Here is a 5162-nt window from a genome sequence, read left to right as displayed (position 1 = left end):
ATCAAACCATTTATGTGACATTATACAGAAAAAATTAAATGGTTCATTATCTGAATTTTTTTTATCTTTCAGCTGTAAGGATGGGTCTTATTTAGACACAGCCAAAATTACTGCTCTATAAAGAGCTTAGGGCTACCCTGACTCTGAAAGATCTATATAAAACTCAGTTCTATTTCCAAGGCTGCTATAGATCCAAAATAAATCATCAGCAGTCTGTACATTCATTTATATATACATACTGTACCTTCTCTAACTGAAAATATTTCACACAACAGATTGAATTCAATATGCTTTCTCTTAAGATGCTATTCTGAAGAGCAAAAGTGCTATTGCCTAAAATTTTAAAAGATAAGATATTAATTGCAGTGTTTTTATAGCCTCAACGTTGTCTCTACTGATGATTCTCTTAACCTTTCCAATTACAAAAATGATCCAAATAAGTATCCTAGTTTAATTAGAAAATATGTGGTCAAATCCTCAGATTTTTGGCAGATTGCATTCACAACTCAGAAATTAATGTCTAGGGAAAGTGTCTTTCACATATTTCAGGTATACTCTGGATCAGTAAAGATATTGATACTTTCTAGATATTGTAAAGCAGAATATAGATACTAGCATAAAACAGGCAATATAGAATGCCTTTCAAATTGAATAGGTACTTTTTTCTGTTAAATCAGGAAAGACTTTAAAATGATATTCCCTTTTAAATTTTTTAATTATATAAATAATACATTTTCAATGTAGGGAAATGGTAAGGTACAGATGGGCAGTAGTCTTATCTATATCCTTCCAGACATTTCCCTCTGGAAAGACATGTATATTTTGTTACAACAATTCCTGCACCTCAAAAACAATACAAACAGTAAAAATAAGGTTGTACTAGCCTTATTAACTGTTGCACAGCTAATTTATATACAAATCTATGTGCATTCATTTCAATTTTGACTTTTAAATTTAAACTGATGCTCTCAAAATAACACTACAAGTTTCCACATTAAGCAGCAACAGTTTCAGAATAATTCAAAACTTGATTCAAGCATGCTGCTTATAAAAAAATGTACTTTTTATTTCATTAAAATATGTAGCTTTCTACTACTGCATCCTTCGAAGAGAAGAATATTCTACCGGTTTGGCCACAGGCTCTTCACGTATGGACAGTTACTCCCTAGTAAACTCTTCATTCATCCTGGTGTCCTTGAAAATATTCATCAAACATACAAGACTTATTTTCATGTTCCTTTAGTTATTTAAATTTTGAATCTTCTCCACATTGAATGGCAAAATCAATATGCTATAATACAATGTTCATACTTTCTTCATCTGACTGATCATGAGGTAAGAAGAGAACTATGCTGCAGTCATCAGTCCACATACAGCTTTAGTTACTTTTTTGAATGTTTTGCTTCTTAAGTCATTTGTAGAATAATCGAATAAGGAATCCATGTCTGGATCTAGAAACTCTCAGTTTCCTTTTTAGCTTTTTTACTCTGCAGCTACATTTTGATCACGATGTTAACTTGTAGAATTTCTAGAGAGAGCATGGCACTTAGGACTGCCAAGATGCCAGAAATACACTTGAATGACTCCACCATGAACTGAGAATCAACAAGAAAAAACTCCATAGACTCAGAAACCCCACTGCTCGAGCTGCAGGACCAGTTGCTTCATCACAGTCAGGTGAATGTACAACTCAGTCCAAGCTGGACAATCAAAGTTAGCAAGGATATTACCAATTACTAACGGGATTGTAATTGTCCTAGTCCTTCTGAAAGCAATTAAACAATATGAATCAAAAGCAATACGAAGGTTCATACCTTTTACATATCTTTACTCTCAATTTATGAAATTATAGACTAACCAAATATTCCAAAAATATGGAAAAATTATATGCATGAAGGAGTACCTCAGATCATTATTCATAACAGTAAAATATTGGAAAATACCTACAGTGCCAACAATAGGAAAGTGAATAATGAAATTATAGAGCATCCACTCAAATATTGTGAAGCCTTTTAAAAATTATGGTTATAAAGACTGTGCAAGGGCATGAATAATGCTTATGACATGATATTAAATAGTGACTCAAGCTTTATAATTATTTGTACTAATGACTTCAATAAAACATAAAAAGAGAATGCTCGCTATTACTAAGACCAACTGTCTAAACTAGATTGCAATTTTTCATCAAGAGAGTGGCAGACAGAATATATGTGTGATATGGTTTATATCTGTGTCCCCACCAAATCTCCAACATTGGGGATTACAATCCCCAGTGCTGGAGGTGGGGCCTGCTGGAAGGTGATTGGATCATGGGGGTGGATCCTTCATGAATGGTTTAGCACCATCCCTTGGGTGCTGTTCTCATGATAGAGTTCTCACCAGATCTGGTTGTTTAAAAGTCTGTGGCACCTGCCTAGCCTGCCCCTCCACCTCTTCTTGCTCCTGCTCTGGCCATGTAAGACATGCCTGCTTCCCCTTTGCCTTCTGCCATGGTTGTAAGTTTCCTGAGGCCTCCCAAGAAGCAGATGCTGCCATACTTCCTGTATAATCTGCAGCGCTGTGAGCCAATTAAACATCTTTTCTTTATAAATTACTCACTCTCAGGTATTTATTTATAGCAGTGCAAGAACAGATTAATACAATGCGCATAGACTGTTTCAAGACCTTGGAATGTCTTATGTAAAGGCATATTATTAGTCAGCGAAGTAGAACCACGAGAAGTAATATAGATTAAAAGGTTTGTTATAGGGATTAGATTTTTATGAAACTATGTTGCTGGTGGAGAAGTCTGTGCAAGGCTGTTGTATCTGTGTCTGATGTTGAACCTTAAGTCACTATAGAATAGCCAGCCAGCAATTGGTAGGAAAGCCTGAGTAGATGAGGGCAAGGACATACTAGAAGCCAAAAGAACAAGCGAGTGCTTGAGGACAAACTTAACCCAAGTCCCTTGGCTTGGGCTTTCTGTCACTTGCAATCTAAGGAGTTCTAACTGATAAAAGTAGATCAGTCTTGGCCTTGAAATAATAAGTCTGATTATGTTATAGAAACTTCACTATGGCTCCACCTAGCAATAAAACCCATGGAGCCGAGTGACTGCCAACCCCTTCAAGAGACCAAATGGGCAGAATCTGGAAAAAACTGGGAAGACAAAAGGAATTAAAGACTGAGGCATGGAGGAGAAAGCAAGAATAGGAACCTTGAAAAGTGGCAGTTTAGTAACCTTGAGGCTCTAGAGCGAAGACTCTTCATGGACATTGAGAAACTTGGAATCTGCTGAATGGAGTGTAGAAGTCACTCTCTAATCTCCACTTTCTATGCATTCTGTGTGGGTTAGCAAGTAGAATGGAAACTTAGCCCTTGGTGAAAAGCTGCTTTGTGCATTCTTCTAGACTCTATCTGTGTTTTTGGTCCATAGGTGATGACAGGTGGTCCATAGGTGAAGATAGGTGATGGACCATATCTTTGGTCCATAGGTGAAGATAGGTGATGACAACCAAGGCTAAGTGTTGACTGATACAGCCATTACCTACTGCAGTGTACATGCCTCCACTTTACATTTGTTTGAAAATTCCCATATAAAGAAACTAAACAAACAGAGCACAAGTCTTGATAAATTCACAGTTGTGTGTCTATACTGCCTTCATATCCAGTTGAAAAATGGTCAACACATCATAAATGATTTCATGCTGGGCACAGTAGCTCATGTCCATAATCCCAGCACTTTGGGAGGCTGAGGTGGGAGGATTACTTGAAGCCAGGTGTTTAAGATCAGCATGGGCAATAGAGGCTGATCCCCGTCTCTACAAAAAATAAAAAATTAGCTGGGCATGGTGGTGCACACCTGCAGACCCAGCTCTCAGGAGGCTGAAGCAGGAGGCTCTCTAGAGCCCAGGAGTCGGAGGCTGCAATGAGCTATGATTGTGCTACTACACTGCAGCCTGGACAACAGAGCTAGACTGTCTCTAAAAATAAAAATAAAAATTTAAAAGAAAGGAAGAAGAAGAAAGATTTAAAAAATGATGTAGCAGAATTTTCCCTGCCAAATCCACCAGTTAATAACCTATTGTTATATCCTGAAAGTTATGTTGGGATTATTTCCTTCTGAAATGGACTTCCTTCCATTCCACCTTCTATCCCTGTATATTTTTGTTCACCAAGACTCTTATGAGAATATTCTACTACAAATATGCCATTGTTGGGGAGAGAAAAGCTTTCACCCCTCAGACTCTCTCTGAAACACTGGCTTATGTCTTCCCAGCCCTCTAAGAAGTAAGCATGATTTAATAAAGGCCATCCTGGGGCTCACGTGAGATCACAATTTATCTCCACAGTTTTCATGTTATGTTATTATCCTAATGTTGCCTTAAGACTCTTGAAAATAACACTTTAAAAGATCCACATTTCTCATATCTAAAGGAAGTTTGTTATTCCTTTGTTTGCACTCTACCTTGTTAGAAAAATGATTGGAGGAAACTTTCTGTGATATAAAAGATGAAAGAAAGGAAGAAAGAAAAAAAGAAAGAAAAGGAAGAGAGAGAGAGAGGGAAGGAAGGAAGGAAGGAAGGAAGGAAGGAAGGAAGGAAGGAAGGAAGGAAGGAAGGAAGGAAGGAAGGAAGGAAGGAAGGAAAGAAGGAAGGAAGGAAGGGGGAGGATCAGGTCAGAGAAAAAACAATAGTTAAAAAAAGTAAGTTGTCACTAGGGTGAGAATAACATGCATAATGCATTTTTTAATGTCCTGAGAAACTGAGCTGTATATTTGTTTCATAGCTCCCCAGCTTCCACAGCAAAAATGGAGAACTGATAATTATCACTATTTTTATTCTTTATGGTTGCTCAGGGGGAAAATTTTTAAAGGGGACATTAGTGGAATAACGTTACCCCTTCTGTCACTCACATTTGATTACTCATAGACTTTTCTATTTGAAGACACATTAAGGAAAATTTTCCTTGCAAGAAAATGTGGTCAAATGAATTGATCAACGTGTATACCTGCCAGGTGCCCGGCATCCCCACATGCCTATAGGACATTAACTCCAGTAGCCTGTGTGACCATGTAGAATAAAAATAAAGTTACTGGGAGTTCAGGGTTGATAATATCTCTGATTTGTATACTTCTGCAGAAGTCAGTCTCTTTCAAAATATGGGAACAGCGAGTTAAAATA

General features: G+C 37.2%; 1 pseudogene; it reads right to left on the bottom strand.

Annotated features, from left to right (window-relative positions):
• Window positions 1-1177: 1177 nt before the first annotated feature.
• On the bottom strand, window positions 1178-1812 carry LOC105480070 (GPN-loop GTPase 3 pseudogene; annotated as a pseudogene).
• Window positions 1813-5162: the final 3350 nt, after the last annotated feature.

This window comes from Macaca nemestrina, chromosome 9 (assembly GCF_043159975.1).
Source record: "Macaca nemestrina isolate mMacNem1 chromosome 9, mMacNem.hap1, whole genome shotgun sequence".
Classification (NCBI taxonomy): domain Eukaryota; kingdom Metazoa; phylum Chordata; class Mammalia; order Primates; family Cercopithecidae; genus Macaca; species Macaca nemestrina.
Note: the sequence above shows the minus strand (reverse complement) of the source record. Positions and strands in the feature narration are given on the sequence as shown.